This window comes from Anthonomus grandis, chromosome 8 (assembly GCF_022605725.1).
Source record: "Anthonomus grandis grandis chromosome 8, icAntGran1.3, whole genome shotgun sequence".
NCBI classification, from domain to species: domain Eukaryota; kingdom Metazoa; phylum Arthropoda; class Insecta; order Coleoptera; family Curculionidae; genus Anthonomus; species Anthonomus grandis.
In genome coordinates this window covers 297395-317576 of record NC_065553.1, presented here as the reverse complement: position 1 = coordinate 317576, position 20182 = coordinate 297395, and the positions used below count along the sequence as shown (strand labels likewise).

The 20182-nt window shown below is 28.1% G+C and overlaps 1 protein-coding gene across 2 annotated transcripts in view; it reads left to right on the top strand.

Moving 5' to 3' along the window:
• Positions 1–20182, top strand: part of LOC126739512 (prolactin-releasing peptide receptor-like) — a 211830-nt gene that overhangs the window by 115080 nt on the left and 76568 nt on the right. The gene's annotated exons all lie outside the window — the stretch shown is intronic.

Genomic DNA, 20182 nt, shown 5'->3' with positions numbered 1-20182 from the left:
ATTTCGAGATGTTAAGACATAACTGATTTCGACTGCACCAGCCCCTAATTAGGTCCAAGTTACTATTGATGCACCAGAATATTTTCAGATCATCAGCATAAGCTAGTCTAAGGCAGGAAATCAATTCTATAAGATCATTAATATAAGAGATAAAAAGAAGTGGGCCGAGATTGGATCCATGTGGGACTCCAGAAGTTGAAACAAAGGTATCAGATCTGCAACCTTCCATCTCAACAAACTGTAGACGGTCAATAAGATATGACGAAAGCAACGAAATTAGCCTTTCTGAGAAGTTGAATTGCTTGTTCAATTTTTCCAGCAAAATGCTATGATTTATCTGATCGAAAGCCTTACTGAAATCAGTATACACCATATCAACCTGACTTTTTCTATCGAGGGCTGAAGAAATAAAATGACTCACATTACAGAGGTTAATGATGCACGACCTTTTAGGAATAAAACCGTGATGATCTATAGACAGTAGTGATTGAACTTGGGGAAGAATTCTGTTATAAACAATAGTTTCAAAAGTTTTGGAAAAATTGCAAATTATGGAGATAGATCGGTAGTTGTCGATTCTGTTTATATCGTCTTTTTTTTGTGAATTGGTATTACTTTAGCACATTTCCAGACGCCTGGAAATTGGCCAGTTTTCAAAATAAAGTTAAAAATATGACATAAAGGCCGACAAAGGACAAACATGCAGTCTTTAGCCACAAAACTTGGTACACCATCTGGACCGGCTGTCAACTTGTTTTTTAGCCTCCGACTAGCAGCAATAATTTCCTCAGTGGTAATTGATGGAAGAATGTCAATGAGGTCTGAGGAATTAGAAGGAGGATAGGTTTCTGCGAGGTATATAGGATCTTTATAGGCATTCTGAAAAAGTTTGGCAAAAGCTAGCACAATATTTTCTGTTCCTTGTAAAGAATTACCATTGGCATCGCACATGATAGACGGAAGTGAAGAGTGACCTTTCTTAGCTCTAACAAAAGACCAAAACGATGAGGGATCAGTGACAATGTTCTCCTCGGCTTGGGTCACAAATGAGTTATAGGCCTCATGGGCTTGAGATTTTACTGTCTGACGAAGCCTGTTGTATCTGGAAAGATTAAATTCAGTCGGAGAGGATCTATAATCACGATATGCTTTTTCCTTCTTAAAGATATTAGAAATAATTTGTTTTGAAAACCATACTGGAAATCGCCGTCGTCTTCGTTGTTTTAAAGGTGCTGAAGCAGCAAAAGCTGAATCAAGTCTTTTGTAAAATTCCTTGCAAGCGCTGTCAACGTCAAAAGACTGCAAGACGGACAACCAGTCTGCATCAAGCAACAAATTATACATGAGTGGAAAAATCTCTAACAATCATAACGCGTTTTGTGTGGACCAGATCCAGTGACTTAATTGTTTCACACAAGGTCTCAAAGTCTCTCTCGGTTGTGCAAGGAGGGACATAGGGAGGGATATAATAAAGGTAACATGCGATCGCATGTAATGAGACGACACCAAGATAAAATTTTACAAAATATAGGAGACATTCATTTACTGAATATTTAATGCAGCCCAGTACATCAAGTGTTGATGTTTATTTTGATAATGAAATTGCAGAAACAGAAATATTCCAATGTACCAATATTCGTCTTTAAGGGAAATTTAATTAAATAGTTCTTTAATGGTATATATAGTAAAAAATATATATTATATAATGGTAATGGCTGGATTTAAATGTTTAAAAACAAACAAAATTATTTCAAACCTGGCATTTTTTTATTTTATTGAAACGAACTTAAGACTTCAATTTAAGCAAAATTTCTTTTTTAGGCATTTTGTGTGTTATGTTTAAATTTTATTATTAGAATCCAATTTTTTCAATATGCGTTAATAATAATTTTGAATACTTTTTTTTTAATTTGTCTTTAAGGTAGTTTTTTGAATAATAATACAATTATTCTTTATTATAAGATAAGAACGTTATTTTGATGTATTTGATTCTTGTCCGCGGTTTTTAAAACTTTTATTAAGGGATTGGTTGTTTTTTGGTTTTTTACTTTCATTATAAGTATCACTAAATAATTTTTATAACAATAATTATATTTGTTCTAAAAATGATTCTTAATTATTAAAAATGTTACTTTGCCGTATTTCATTAGGAAGTTCATTGGTTTTTGTGTTACAATTTAAAAAAAACGGAATATTGAAACGTAGCCGTTTGTGAAGGAAAATATATTAGGTCAATAAATATTCTTATTAAAATACTACAGTTGTAACTGTAGACAATATATTATTCAGTAGCCAATATATAAAAAATAAAAATAAAGCAGCATATATGACGTAAAAATCAGTCTGAAAAATTATGTACTTTTAATAACATATTACGGAGTCACATCAATTTCAGTTAAATGTTAGATAAATATACAGAAATTATATCAACTTAAGGCATTTATTACATAAAATTTTACAGAATCAACTGCTGACTGCAAATTAACTATTTACAGAATAAATTCCATAACGTTGTCAAAATAAGTACGCAGTAATTTTACAATACTTTACGTAGATCTGTTTATGGCCATAATAATAGAGAGATAATTTATTTTAATTAAGTTCCCAACACTGAAAAAGATATATAGAAAAAAGTTACCATACGTTGGGCGCCAATTTCTTTTCCAAAATGTAAAATTTAAAAATCAATGCCAAAACCATACGCATTTGAACTGTCGTTTGGACTTTTAAACTTAATTCTTAATCTAATTTCATTTTATTCTTAATCTTAAATGATCAAATGACAATCTATTGGAAAACTACTAAATACCTTGAAACCCCTTATATTTACAATGATTTTTGATAAATAATCATCAGCTTTCATTAAATAGTAAAATCAATACGTAAGTGTCTAAGTTTCATCATGATTTTTTTAATAGCTCCTGAAAGGCTGTCTATATATGAAAATAACCACTTTTGAAGTTGAGACACCTTGGATATATCTTTAAAAAACAAAGACAACATTGTTTGGTTTCACTGATATGTACAATTTATTTTTTGGACATCCAGCGTTTGTCGTTTTCTAGCCCCCGGAATACGAAAAACAATTTCGATCTGTCGAAACATCCTTTTACCTTCCAGAAAAGGTCGAACGAGAGCATATAAAAACCCTGAACGGTTGGTAGAAATATCAACTCGTAACTTCGACAACAGAAAGGCAATTCGGTCCCTAAACTTCGAAAGTAACTGCCGGAGTTTAGGATCAGATAATAGAGGCTTGATTTTCAATTTGGAAATATCGAAAAAGAAAATAGCATAAATCGGTATTTGGAGGTCAAGCGATCGCGGGAGGAAAATTGAACTTTTATGTTGTTATTGTTCCAGTTTAATATTGTAGCTGAAAGTCGAACTTGTAGGACAAACGTGCATCAAGGTTATATGAGTGAAGAGTAAATCAAATCGATTCTTTAATAAAGTTGAGGGAAAACAATTCAAAAGTCGATTTCTTGTTCATAGTTCAGTTTATAAAAGTTACTTATCGTCAGTTTATAAAAGTATATATACTTACTATATCGTCTAGGGTAGTTTCAGGAATCATGTAAAAAAAATGAGTAAAATCATTTTAGAAAGTTACTTACATGACATAATTACGATGGCATATATCCAGTTAGAGGGTTTGATCATCGGCAACTATTGGAACGCTTCAATCTACATCCATTACATCTCAGAAGAATGATCTTCTCTGTAAAATTCCTATATGGGTCACTGAATAGATTAATTGATAGTCCTGTACTTCTTTCTGGTGTACGTTTCATGGTGCCTAGATTTAATGCTAGACATCCCCTAACATTCTTTCTGCCAAGGCCTCATACTAACATCCGGTTGAAATCGCCACTATATACAATATGCGCTATATTTAATCAGATCTGTCACATGTGCGATATAAATTTCTCTCCGGTTCATGTGATTGTCGATATCTTGGTGGATCATTACTCTTGGGATTAAGACCCATGTGTTTAAGTTATAGTTAGTAGGTATATTGCAGTTATTTTAATTTAATCTTTTAAACTTTAATAATTGGGTTTTTAAATCATATTAATAGTTATTTGTTCTAATTTTTTGGATAACTTTTGAGTGACTTTACTTTACTTTACTTTTTTTCTTTTCTTTTCATTCTTTTAGGTTTAATTTGTGTTTTTTTTAACTATATTTTTTATTGTTTTGCGACTGTTTCCTGTTATTAGGCAAGTTGCCTGTTGGAAATAAAGGCTTAAGAATAATAATAATAATAATAATAATAATAATAATAATTAAGTTCACTGCATATGAGACGGATCATTTCTTTATGGGCTTCCACATTCGCTAAAATACCGGAATAAATTACAATTGAATTTCTTCTGAAAAACTCATTTTCCAGATCGCTTTGTAAATAATCTAATGAAAGAACAAAGGGAAATATAGTTCCATGATTTTCCTAATTTAATATTATCCTCGCTTCGAACTCATAAATTTATTAAATTTTCGATTTCAGTTCTACTAATATATTATATTAATTAGTAATTATAGTATATTTTATGCAAAAATAACTTTAACCAGTTGGTAAATATCAATTTAAACTCCTATAATTGACGTATCAGGTGAAGAGGCAAAGCGAGTACGCTAATAGCATTCACTTGAAAATCTTCCTGAACCTGGCAAATTGAGTTTCACCTCAACTTCAACTCCGTTTTCAGTTTTATTTTGTTAAAGTTTTACCCGGTTAACTATTATTAAAACAAAAGTTTACGTGTCGACTGTCATGTACATAATTTAGGAAGTTGTACGTACATTTTATGTCGAATTATTTTGTACTGAAAAAATACTTGTTCTATACAAATTTTAAATGCTGTATTTGTTCTTTACTTTTTTAAAATTTAACTGTTTCGCTATGATAATCGATATTCGATTTTCCAAAAGAAAATATCATAGGTCTCTGATATTCCCATTAAATTTTCTCTTTCCCGGGACATGATCAATGGATCCGTCCCTATTACCTGTCACCAGTTAATCCCCTCGGATCCTCGTCTGTACATTTCGAGGAAAATACGAGATGAATACTAAAAACCTAATTCCGAAGCCCTTTTCGCTTTTTCACTGGGACTAACCAAGCGTTTGCCTTCTGTGTTAAATTAATCAAACCGATGTGAAATTAATGGACGAAAAATATGTTTTTTTTTTTTTAATGGGGATTTTAGCAGAGAGGGCTTTACCTTTCTTTTTATGTTTCCCCATCTCAGACTTATTTTCCAGAAGTTTAGAAAGAAAAAAATCAGTATTTGGAAGTGCGTGTGCTCGTTTGCGCATCGTAAAGTTATAGAATACGTAGTATATTTTAAAAACAACTAGAATACACAAATAAATTTTTTTGTTAAATTAAAAAGAAAATTAGTTTCGACAGTTGAATCATATTGTCGAAATGTTTGCTTGCTCTGGTTGAAGTTAAATACAAGCCATAAATAAATACATTTTTCTGAATATCATCCTTTTTGTTTTTGAGATATTGGACTTTTAAGTGAGGGGTCACTTTAAAGATCAAACATTGACAGTTTTTTTCCAATTGCTGAAATATTTAAAAAAACGAACCTCAAAGGACTTCAAAAGTTTGATCCAGAAGAAATTTGAAATTACTTGAAGTGCCTGGCATTAAAATAAAAACCGTGGTTTAAGTACTTAATTTTGTTTTTTGTTTTTGAAACATGTCCAAATGCCTGTAATATGGTAAAAATTAACGTTAAAAGCCCAAGAGCATAAAAAGGGAAAATTTTAAATTAAATTATAATTAGAATGCAAGAAGAGATTTGTATATCGTCTATATACTATTTTTTATTAACTTATTATTGTTTGCTATTAGCTAATAGCAAAGCGCTTTCGGTTAATAAATAGCCATCATTAGTGCTACCATCTAAAAGGTGGAAAAATGCAATTTAAGAAATGTATTAAATGTACGAATCCCACGGGTCAAAATTTAACAAAACCCCTCTTTTTAAAGGGGTCAAAATGTAAAATATTAGGGTAGCTCACAGTACTTAAGCAAATGTAACTCACAACTTAAAATCAGTGACATAGTGACTGAATGGTTAATAAAATTGTGTGTTTAAAAATGTAATAAAAGTGAGTCGTGTATGTATCTTTATCGATAATCTGATAAATGGTATTCATTTTTTTTAATTGTTAAATCTATGGAATTTTATGATATCTATCTATTTATTTAGATAAGATAGATAGATCAGATAAACTCTCTTAAAAATAAAAAGAGCAAAAACTGTTTTGATTTTAACGTTAAACTCATTAAAACAATTAAAAATATTATCATTTATCCATTGACAAATCTCTTAAATGCCTGTATAAAAGAAAACATTTTTCCTACATCCTATAAGGTGGCTAAAGTGATACCAATATATAAAAACAAAGGTTCAGTTGATGATGTGTCAAACTACCGCCCAATATCACTGTTACCAATTTTCTCAAAGATTCTGGAATTACTCATGAAGGATCAAATGTACCAACATTTTGAAAATAACAATCTCCTTGTGCAGGGTCAGTTTGGTTTCAGGAGTAGCAGGTCAACTGCATTGGCTATTGAGAGTTTGATGGATTTTTCATCAAAGGGTCTGGAAAAGGGTTTCGACACCTATGCTTCATTCTTTGACCTGACAAAGGCCTTTGACTGTGTATCTTATGAAATTTTATTAAGCAAGCTCTGTTACTACAACTTTCATTCGAGAGCATTGCCTTTGTCAGGTCATACCTGTATGGCCGACTTCAATATGTGTTATACAATGCTAGTGTATCTGATAAACAGCCATTACATCATGGAATATCACAGGGATCTGTTCTAGGCCCACTCTTATTCCTTATTTATGTAAATGACTTGCCTTATTTTACAGACCGGGCACATGAGCATAAGTTGATCCTGTTTGCTGATGACACTACTCTACTCCAGCATTATCACCCGGCAAAACAGAAAATCGCCAGTACAGAGGAAATAGAGAGTAAAATGAGGGAATGGTTTGTAGCAAACAAACTAAGCCTTAATGCTTCAAAAACACAGCATCTAAATTTTTCACTTCGAAACTCTGAAATAGATCTGCCACAGGATGAATCTGTAAAGTTCTTGGGTGTACTTCTTGACTCTGGTCTCACTTGGGAAAACCACATTATTCAGCTGGCATCTAAGTTATTAAAAATAACCTTTCTAATAAGAAATCTATCCAGCTCTGTATCAAGGGAAGTTTTGTTGTTGGCTTATCATGGTTACTTTAGCTCCGTAATGTCATATGCTGTGCTGAACTGGGGTCACTCCACTCATGGGGAGAAGATATTTGGTTTACAGCGCAGGTGCATAAGGGCTATGACTGGTTTGGGGCACCGTGACTATTGTCGACACTGTTGTTCTGAACTTGGCATCCTCAATTTTCCATGTGACTTTAATAAAAAATAATCTACCATCATATTTAACACATCAGTATTCAACTCGAAACAGTCTGAATATTTTGCCGGAATTTCGCAGGCTTGGGAGAAACCGCAGAGGAACTGTTTATCATGGGATTTGTTTCTATAATATATTACCATTGCAGGTTAGGGAACATAATGAACAACCTTTTATTAAAAAAATTAAAAACTATTCATTAAAAAAAACTTTTTATTCATTTGAAGAGTACCTAAATAACAATTTTAATGACCTAATTTAACTGTTTTTATAAATATTGTGTGTCTATTATAAGTATTTTTAAATTGAGTCTATGTAGATTTTAATTATATATAAATTTTAGTATCTTACTGTATATGTGCGTATATAATTTTTATTTATAAACTTTAGTTAATGCTTAAGTTTTAAATCATGAAATTGCATTTTATACCGTTTATATTGACCTGTAAAAGCACTATGTGTAATATTACGAATAATGAAATAAATATTTTATGATTTTATAATTTATAGGAATGGGATGGCAAATAAGCAAAGTATTTTTAACAAATTTCATAATTAAAGTGAATGAAGTCTATTTACTTTTCGGTTTACTTATCATAAACCGCATGAAATTTTTACTTTTGATCAAATTTCTTAAAACTTTGCCGAGATCAAATTTTTGTTTATACAATTTTATATAGTGTCCAAATGAGGACTTTAGGATTTTTGAGGTGCAGAAGAAAATTGGAAATTTCAGGTTTTTCCTTCGGTTTTCCAATTTGAAATTTCGGAATGACAGGGTGTGTGACAAGAAGTTTTACTAAGTAAATAATACCCGTTTCATCTGCAAATAAGTGATTTCTTCCTTTTGATTTTTTAATGGAAAAACTTATAGAAATAAATGTATAGGTCAAATAATTATCATTAATTCATCTATAAAAAGTCTCTAAAAGAAACTTGTGGAAACATTAAAAGTGCTTTTAAATGTTATGCCAGAAAGAATCTTAAAAAGGCTTCAAATGCTTGCGAAAACTTGATTTTTTTTCGGAAGAAATTTGATATTAATTAAAATCCCTGGAATAAAATTAAAAATTCTTTTATTATAGGGTTTAAAATATAATAATTGTATTGGTTTTACATTTTAATGATTTTATGAAACTTTAAATATTTTAATTTTAGTGTTAAATGAAAGCTGATAAGTTCCTTTACTAAGAATGTAATTATGAGTTTCATTGTAAAGATAAGGATTTTAGAGCCCTTGATAGGGTTTTTAAATCGATTGAAAAAATCTTGATAAGGTCCTAAGTTTTAGAAAAATCCAAATATTTAAAAAAATGTTTATCGATTTAGGGCTTAATAAAGGCTAACGAGTTTCTTTAAATACAACGATTGAAGAAATCTTAATGCTGTCATAGGCTTTAGAAAAATCAAAGTATTGTATTGTGTAAATAAGTATAAAATATTGTATTGATTTTAGTGTGTTATGAAAGCTAATGATTTTTTTGATCCAGAAGTTTAGGTAAAGTTTCATTATAAGTACAAGAGTTTTAGAATTATTGATTGGTTTTTCATAAGATTGAAATCTTGATTGCCAAAAGGCTTTAGAGAGAAATTTAAATATTTTCAAAAATTGTGTATTGATTAATTATTTAATAAAAGCTGATGATTTTCTTGATCCAAAATGTTAGGTAAAGTTTCATTATAAGTTCAAGATTTTTGGAGTTATTAAGTGATTTCCCATAAGGTTAAAAAAATCTTGATTCCCAGAAGGCTTTAGAGAAATCCAATTATTAAAAAAAAATTGTGTATTGATTTTATTATTTAACGAAAGCTAAAGAGTTTCTATACATAAAAGGTTATTACGAGTTTCATTGTAAATACAAGCGTTTTAGAGTTACTGAATAGATTTCCATTAGATTGATGAAATCTTGATGCTGTCAAAGGCTTTAGTATTTAAAAAAATTTAAGTATTTAAGAAAATTGTGCATTGATTTTAGTATGTTATGAAATATGATAATTTTCTTGATCCAAAAGGTTAGGTAAGGTTTTATTATAAGTACACGAGTTTTTGAGTGGTTTTCCATTAGAATGAAAAAATCTTGATTCCCAAAAGGCATTAGAGAAATTCAAATAATAAAAAAAATGTGTTTTAAATGTGTATTGATTTACTTATTAAATGAAAGCTGAAAAGTTTTTTTGCCAAAAATCTTATTATAAATTTCATTTCATACAAGGTTTGTAATTTGAAAAAATCTTGATAATAATAATAATCTTTATTTAGCATAAATAGCTACATACAAAAACAGTAAATTTGCCAAAAAATTAATAAAAATAAAAATACATATAATATTAATAATAATGTTCATAAACCTAATTCAACAACATATTTAGTCAGCAAGAGTACATATATAAGTAAGCAATAAATATCAAATGCTGGGTATCCCGATTCCCGACACTTGCAACGCCCCGGTTTTACCAGGAACAGCATCATCCCGGTTAATCCAAAGGATACCGCAATATTCCGGCCATCTAAACATTGTCATGTCGGCGACCTAAGCACCCCGCCACCAAAACTGGTTCAGAAGTTATTAAAAATTATCACATACATAACCCAAAAGCGCTCTTACTAACTTTACAATAATATTATTAATTAATTAATTATTAATATACCCTTATAAATTAATCAATATACGCTTATTGTGTAAAAAATATAATATACTTATGCACTTGAGGTTACTATTAACATATGGATCTAAACAAAACAATTGATGTAATCAAAATTTGCAGTGCTCGCAAATAACCATAAAATGTTACGCCAATCGGTGAATCTCGGTCATGAGGTTAATTACCTATGGGCTGTGGAACTAGATCAAATACAGGGTGTCCTGGTTCTTTTGAAGAGACCATGTCAAATCCCGGTTAATCCATAAATACTTTTCAGTGTCCCGGTTGTTCCATGGATAGCAAACAAAGCTCTTATGCCACCCACAAACACCTCATCATTGTTCTCACTCCACTACAATATTTATCTACACATATATTTACTAAAATAATTCAAGCCACATACTAAAATTAAGCTTAAAATAGGTGCTAAACTACAATAATGATCCTAAACAACATACTATAAAAAATAAACAAAATGGAAATTAAAAAAAATAATTAGGCAAAGCTAACAAAAATCCTAGGACAATATGTGCCCTAACCAGCCTTTTAAAATTATTTACAGCACCACAGTCTCTTATGCTTGTTGGTAATCTATTAAAATCTTGTAAGCCTCTCTGTAGGACAGAATTTAACATCCGGTTAGAGTTACACCTATCGATCAGTATGAAATTGTTACAGTTTCGAGTTTGATAATGATGAACATCTCTAAAAAACTTCACCTTCTTACAAATATATGATGGTAACATATTATTTTAACTTTATACAAAAAAACATAGATGCTAAACATAATTTTTTGCTTAACAGACAACATATTCAGGATACTATGCATCATCACGATTGGTGTATATCTATTGCATTTCAAAATAGTTCTCATTGCTCTGTTCTGTACAAGCTGCAACTATTCAATTTTAAAATTTGGTAAATTGTATAAAATTGTTAAGCAAAATTCAAGATGCGGAGCTGCAATGCTATTATACAGTAATAGTTTTGTAGCCATTGATAATTGTTTTCCTACTCTTGTAATGACACCAATTTTCTTGGAAAATTTTCTAGTTATATAATCAGCGTGTGCATAAAAATTCAAGTTACAATTAAATATTACTCCCAAGTATTTAATTTGACTCTCATAATCGATCTTTTCATTATTTACCACAATGTTAATATCTTTCACATTGATGTGCATTAATTTGTTCTTTTTCCCAAATAAACAAAATTTCGATTTTGATGTATTTAAACAAAGACTATTACTGCAAAGCCATTTAAATAAATTAGATAAAAAAATATTAAGAATTATTTGCATTTCATTTAGATCCCCTCCCGATTAAATAAATCGTAAATAGTGTCGTCAGCAAAAAGCTCTATTTTACAACCACCTATAATATTGACGATATCATTAATATATAACAGAAATAACAGGGGACCTAAAACAGTTCCCTGAGGTACTCCATATTCGTTTATTGGACACACTGTTTTTAAACTTGACTTTTTGCGACCTGTTTTGTAAGTAAGATTTAAACCACATTAAAACTTTATGTCTGATACCCATCTTTTCCAATTTTTTTAACAGATTAGCTCTATTTACAGTCTTGAATGCTCTCTTAAAATCGAGAAACACAGCCAGAACAACGTTGCCCTTATCCAGTGCTTTCAAGAAGGTATCGCATATATTAATTACAGCAGATTCACATGAGTGACGCTCACGAAAACCTGATTGATTTATCACGAAAATATCGTTAGAATCACAGTATTTTTGTAGTTGTTCTTTCACAGCAATTTCCAACACTTTCTCATAAACGTCCACGGTATTTATTGGTCTAAACTCATTATGGGAAATAGTATTTAGTACTTTTGGTACAGGGATTATTGTTGACACTTGCCAAGCCTCTGGAAATACTCCGCTTGAGAGTGATTTATTTACTATATTTAAAAGTCAATTTCCAGCCATATTACATACGTCACCGAAAACCTTTTTTGAAATTCCATTTTTCTCCACCTCCGACATTCTTGATGTTTTTTAGAATTATCTTTAATTCAGTTAGGAATATTTCTTTAAAATTTGCGAACTCCGGATATTGAATATTAGGGGGATTGACAAAGGTGTCATAAGAGAGAAAATAGTTTGGAATACTATTGATAATATCAACAATACTATTTATAAAATATTTATTCAACCTTGTTGCAATTTGTAATGCATTTGAAACGATTTGGGCATCAAATTTAATTTCGTTTGGTAATAAAATATTTTTTCCAGGAAGTGACTTTTTGAGGCTGTTCCACATTTCATTTTTTTTATTTTCATCAATAACTTCTCTAAAATATTTATCTTTTTCATTTTTAATTCGATTAACAATTAAGTTTCGTACTCTTTTGTATTCCCTCCATACTCCATCATCTTCTTCTACAACAGCCCTAGCATGTAACTTATCTCTTACATTCATTCTCTCACGGATATCAAACGTAACCAATCTTTCTGTAAATATTTCTGTTTTAGAACAATGGTTTTATTTGGGCACATAGAATTTAATATATTTGTGATACTATTAACAAAAATATTTGCCAAAATATTCACACCCGCACAATTATTTGTCCATTCAACATCATAAAGATAATCATGGAGTTGGTTTACATGGTAGCTCTTCATACACCTACGATTAATACATCACATCACGGTTTTCATTTATTTTCAGAGCAGGATGTACAGTCAGAATACAATGATCACTTATCTTGGGTGTCAAATGAAACTTAAATGACAAATTCGCATCATTGGTTACAATATAATCAATTAATGTCTAACTTCTATCTGTAATACGAGTAGGGGAGTCAACAATTTGAGAAAAACCATTTGAGTATATGGAAGATAGAATTTTTTCACCATAAAACGAAGGTTTAAGTAAATCAAAATTAAAGTCTCCTACAATAATGTTGGCACCCTCAAATGCACTAACCTGATCAAGATAATCATAAATAAACGTCTTAGAAAAATCCAAATATTAAACAAAAATGATTATTAATGTTAGTGTTTAATGAAAGCTGATGAGTTTCTTTACACAAAAGATTTTTACGAGTATTGTAAATAAAACGGTTTTAGAGTTACTGAGTAGATTTTCATTAGATTGAAGAAATTTTAATACTGTCAAAAGCTTTAGAAAATTCCAAATATTTAAAAAAAAATTGTATTGATTGTAACGTGTAATGAAATCTTATAAGTTTTTATACAAAAAAGGTTTATACAAGTTTCATTGTTCATATAAGGATTTTAGGGTTATTGAATAGTTTTCCAATAGATTGAAGAAATCTTGATAATGTCAAACACATAAGAAAAATCTAAATATTTTAAAAATAATGTTAAACGCTTTAGAAAAATCCTAATACTTGGAAAAATTGTGTATTGATTTTAGTGTTTGTTGAAAGCTAATGAGTTTCTTTAGCAAACAAAATACGATATAATACAAATTTTATTGTAAATATCATAAGTTCAATAAAAATAGGAGATAATAAGAGATCGGTAGATAAAACCACAGCTCCTGGGTATATAAAAAAATTTAATATACCTGAAGTAAATTACTATATTTAAGATTTATTGAACTGAGATGGAATTAAATATAACAAAAGGTATCGTTAAAGATTTAGGTTCATATTTCCTCTAAATACGTAAATAAGTCTCTTTTATTTTTCTTTTCAGCATATAAGATAATATTTTCTAGATTGACTTTTACTATAAAAATGACTCATATTTAACTCATATTTTTCTTAGCTTATTAAACTCACTTCAAATACCACCCACCACCAAGATCCACCATCACCCACTTAAATGGATTAATATAAACCGTAATCCAAACTTACTTTCACCCTCTCAGTTACTATTAGAGCCGTTAATCCTCTCAACCGAAGAAAATTGTTATAAATCGTCCTTTCAACTTCTATTTCCGTTAGAAACTTTAAAGTTTCAATGGTGACGGTAACACGTGCAACTAATACTGTACAACTTGGCCGACGTTGCAACACTTTAGGGCTGAAAGGTTAACGCCGTAAAACTTCTTAATCCTTAAGTTCAGTTTGATATGACCCAGGGGAGTGAACGATGATGGACCTTGTCCGAGCGAAAAGAATTGTATAGCGAGACGGAAATTTATTTTTTCTTTTTTTTTTAATAAAACGTCTCGACTTGGGTAAATCTTAATTAAAAATTTTGCACCAGACTGTAAATTGGATTTAAAAACATAATCTGTCTAGGAAGCATCCAACTTTTCTAGGAAAGAGGAGAGGATTTAATTTAATCCGTAATGGGTTTTAGCTTTAGTATTTGCATAATTTTAGTGAAGCAGATTGGTTGCGAGTATTAAGGAACAAAAAATGTTATAAAGAACTTGTATGAAGTAAATGAAGTCAGTGAGAGGACATGATTAAAATGCTATTGAATGCATTAGATTTTTTCAAGAAAAACTCCTTTCTTTAAATTTTTCTTATCCTTTTTGGTCGTTTTTGGTCGTTATGTTATAGAAAATTCCACATATTACCCGACACACAATAATCACTTGTCCTAGAAACCTTTAAAAAGACCAACTTTTCTTAATTTTGTTTTTTTCTTTAAATTTTAGCTGAGTAACGAAAACTTAACTGTGGGTATAAAGAAAAGTTTCACAAATAAGTAGTTTTTCAATTTGTTATAACAATTTTTAACCAGCCATACTTTTAGTTTACACAATTCTAAATATGTTGAACATATTTGACAATTTTAATTTTAAGTGAAAGCTGAATGATGAACAAACCCATGATGCGATTCTAATAAATTAGGCCTGTGAATTAATCAATTCTCATTGATCACGAACGAGAAGGAGAATTGATTAAATTATTATTTTGATTTTACAGGGGTTATCAATATTTTGATTCTTTTAGTTATTATGGATTTAAAATCTGTAAGATTAAGTTATTAATTTCCATTTACTTAGAGCTAATAAACGTACATATATTAAATTAATTAATGTAAAAGATTTTAAACAATAACATTTATGCATCAATTAATAATTTTTATTAAAAAAGAATTAATTTAAATTATCATTTTGATTTTATAATAATTAATTTAAATTCCGTAAAAAGCTAAACAATGGATACAATTACCTATATTGATTAAAACTCAGTGAAGTTATATTATTAATTTTTTACTTATTCAGCGGTTGACTTTCGGGTATTAAAATTGATAAGAAAGTCTTCATTTTGATTACAATGAAGTACATACATCTATCTGTACTGTTATTAATTGTTATTCTTCCAGTCATTAATTCAAAATTAATAAAGTTATTTAATGAATTTTGATTAAGTGACCCGTTTAGGTTTAGGGTATTAATAAAAAAAATATATTTTAATTATAATAAATCATATCTATTAATTATTTAATATTTCTTATTAGATAATAAATGATTATAATTTAAATCATTTTGATTTTACTATAATTAATTTGAGTTCAATCAAATTGATTTAATACAACCATCTATATTGATGATTATTTTATTCATTAAATCAATATTAGTGAAGTTATATTATTAATTTTTATTCAGTCAACGGTTTAACTTTCGAGTATTGATAAGAAAACTTGTGATATTGGATAATTGGTTCAATTAATATTGATTCAAATTCGTTTAATTCGACAACCTTTTACTTAGGGAGTATTAATGAGAAAATCATTATTATAATCCTTATGCAATAATCTATAATTACATTAATTGGTTTTTTAATAGAATTCAGATATCAATCAATACTGTGATTCTTCTAGTCAGTGATTTAAAATCAGTGAACTTATTTCATTTATTTTTATTTAGTCATTCGTTTAACTTTTCTTTTATTTATTTTGTTTATAATGAATCACATCTATGGATAAATTATTAATCCTTATAAGATAGGAATTGATTTAAATTATAATTTTTAATGTTACTATCATTAATTTTTAGATAACCCCTTACTTATAAATTACTGGTAAAAAAATCTTAATTTTGATTCTAATTTATCATTGTGATCCTAAAAAACTAATAGTTTCTAATTGACCTCTTAATTCGTATTATATGAAAATTGATAATGTCATCAATATTATGATTACTTTAGTCATTTACTTAAAATCACTAAATTTATAAGATTAATTTTGAATGTTGAACTTGTGTGTATTGATGAGAAAATTTATATTTTGCTTTTACTGAATGGCATCTTTTAATCAGTTATTACTTTTTATTGGATAAGAATTAATTTTAGTTTAATAGGAAATGATGCAGTTATCAGTATTGTGATTTTTCTAGTCATTAATTCAAATATCAGTGAAGGTATTTTATTCATTATTATTTAGTCAGCAGTTTACCTTTTGGGTAATGATCCGAACATTCTTAATTTTAATTATAATAAATCCTGTCTATGAATCAATCAATAATTTTTAATAGAGGATTGATTGAATGAGCATTAATTTAAGTTCGATGATATATAATTATTGATTCTTAGACATCCCTTTATTTAAGGAGTAGCACTTAAAAATCATCATTATGATCCTTATGAATTAAGTCTGTAATTAAATTATTAACTCATTTGGTATTAAAAATAAAGTAGTTATCAATACTGGGATTTTATCAGTCATTAATTCAAGATTAGTAAAGTTAAATTATTAAATTTTATTCAAACACCTGTTAACCTTTCGAGTATTAATAAGAAATATTTTTCTTGATTATAATAAATCACATATATGAATGAATTGTTATTGGAGAATTTATTCAATGGACATTGATTTAAATTCGATGAGGTGTTATTATTGATTTTTAGATAACCTTTAACTCGGGGAATATTACTTGGAAAATCATCATAGTGATTAGAGAACCCTCATAGATTTTCAGAGAACCTTCTACTTAAGGAGTGTTGATATGAAAATCAATATTTTGATTCTTATAAATTATTCTGTAATTAAATTATTAACTGGTTTTGTATGAGAATTGACACATTCATCAACACTGTGATTCTTGCATGTCATTGACTTAAAATTAGTGAAATTATTTTATTAATTTTCATTTGGACATTTCTCTACCTTTCGGCTACTGATAAGAAAAATCGTCATTTTGATTATAATAAATCACATCTATAAATCAATTAATAATCCTTATTTGTGAAATGCTTAAAATTTAATCAGGTGTTTTAGAAAACCTTTTACTTAGGGGGTATTGATGAGAAAATTATTTTTGTGGATTACATGTTAGTTAATATTTAACTATATCTGTAATTAAATTATTAACTAATAGTTGAAACATTTATTAATACTGTGATTCTTCCTTTTTACTAAGATTTCGTGTGATTCTTGATTTAATCAGTCATTTAACTTTTGGGTATTATAATTGGTTTTTATTCATGCATCCCTTTTTTATGAAACATTAGTGAATACATTCTCGCTGTGAATCTAATGAACTAATCATGTCAATCAATGAATAACTTTTATAGTACGAAAATTGATTCGCTTATGATTTATGTGATATTTTTAATAATTAATTCAAAATCAGTGAAGATTAATTTTTACTAAGCAAATTTTGACAGACTTGATTAAATTAGTATTGTAATTTTACAGGGTCATTAATTAAAAACCAATGATTGCTATCGTGTTTTTTTATTCAGGCAGCCCTTAATTTTTAAAGTATTGATAAAAAAATATTTACTGTTGTTAACAATTTTTCTGTAATAGAGCTTATAATTAAATTACATAATTTAAGCTATAACCCATTTATTAGGTTTAATTACTTAAGACTTGATTAAGTGAGTGTTATTGTTGATTTTCATTTAGACAGCAATTTATTTATGAAATATTAATAAATAAATGCTCGGTGTGATTCTAATAAAATAATTTTGTGAATCAATGAATAATTTATGTGATATGAGAGTTAATTAATGTAACATTATTGTGGTTATTTTAGTTATGGCTTCAAAATTAATAAACAATTATTCATTTTTATTCAAACAGCTCTTTACGAAAGAAGAATTGATTAAATTTAATTATAATTTAAAAAAATGATCGATTCATTACCAAAGTAGTGCTCCTATTGGCAAAGAATTAATTAAATGATATTGATTTTCATTGAAAGAACCCGTTGTCAATAAAATTAATTATTGTAATTTATTCATGATTTAGATTCACTGAGATCCTATTAGCTTAAAATTGCGTGTACAAGTTTATTTTAATAAAAATTGATCATTAAAATTTTTTGTAATCAATAATTTAAAATCAATAGAGTTTTATTATTGCTTTTTATTTAGACACCCTCTATATCTGTGAAATTTTAATGAATAAATTTTCGATATGCTTTTAATAACGCAATCTTGTAGATGCATGAATTTTATAGTCTATGAATTGATTCATTCATCTTTATTGTAATTCTTTTAGTAATTGATTTAAAATCAGTGAAGATAAATGTTTAGTCAGAGAGCTCTTTACGAGTTTGATTAACTTATCATTGTAATTTTCCCAAGTCACTGATTCCTATTCAATGGGGTGTTATTATTGACTTATAATACAAACTAAATTCTTATTTGTCAAGTTTTGATGAGCAAATCAAAATTATGATCCTAATTAATTAGGCTTCTTACTAAATTATTTACTTTGAGTGTATAATTATTATAGATAAATTTATCATGACTGTGAACTTTCAAATCATGAATTCAAACTCAGTCGAATTATATAATTGTTATTGAAAAAGCTCTTTAACTTTCAAATTTTGATGAGAAAATTTATTTTAATGAATCTTAAATAAAAAATAATAAATTATTTTAATGAAATTTTATGAAATAAGAAATAACAATTATTCATTATTATTTCACAAATTAATGTAGGTTATTCTTGTGATTTTTCAGAGGTTATTGATCTAAAATCAAAATGTATTCACTGTTTTTTACTCGGGAAAATTATTCTTGTGTTGATTGTTCTAATGAGTTAAGCTTGTAATCTAATTATTAAGTTTAATTGAATGAGAATTGATAAAACTATCATTGATATAAGTTCAATTGACTATTATTATTGATTTTGATTCAGACAGCTTATCTTTAGATTTTTAATGAATAAATCCGCATTGTGAGTCTAATAAGCTTAACCTGTGATTCAATCAATAATTCCTGATTGAATTCTTGAACGACAATTCATTGTAATTCCATGTATAAGAACTCAAATTATTAAAAATATTATTGATTTATGCCGCTTTTATTAGATCTTTTATATTTATTCACTTTTTGAAATCAATAAAACGTTAACATTGACTTTTATTCAGTCACTCCTTTATCTGTAAAATAATTATAAATAAATTATCGATATGATTCTAATGAAGTAACTTCTAAATCAATAAATAATTTTGAAGGTATAAGATTTGATTTGTATATAATTAATATGATTTTGTTCCAATAATATGACTGATTCAAAATCAGTGATATAGTATTTATTTATATTTAGATACTTGTTTATTATTTAATAAATCGTTGCTGTAATTTTAATGAACTAATGGTATCAATTAATGATTAACTTTTATAATATTAGATTTGATTCATTTATTATTATTGTAATCCTTTTAGTAATTGATTCAAAATAGGTAAAGATTAATTTTTATTCAGATAGCTTTTCATAGAATTAATTAAAATATTCTAAAGGGTCATTAATTTAAAATCAGTGAAGTGCTATCGCTTTTTTATGCGGGCAGACTTTATTTGTAAAGTATTCATGAGAAAATCGTCAACATTATTAGAAATTTTTGCATTATAGATCATATATTTGATGAACATGATTAAGTATATAATCCAATTATTAGGTCTAATTGCATCAGAATTGATTAAAGTAATATCATTGGAATTTCAAGAGAGTCATTGAATTATTAAAAATCAATGAAGTCCTAATGAGTTTTATTTAGACAGCTCTTTATCTGTGTATGTTACTTATCTCTCTGTCTCTCTTATGAACTAAATCTAAGGCTGTGATTTAATTATTGAACGATAATTAGCATCATTTTAATTCAAAATATTGAAATTTTATGATTTGGGTCACATCAATTTTGACAATTGCGATTTAGAGAATCTCTTGAATAAATTACATAATCATTC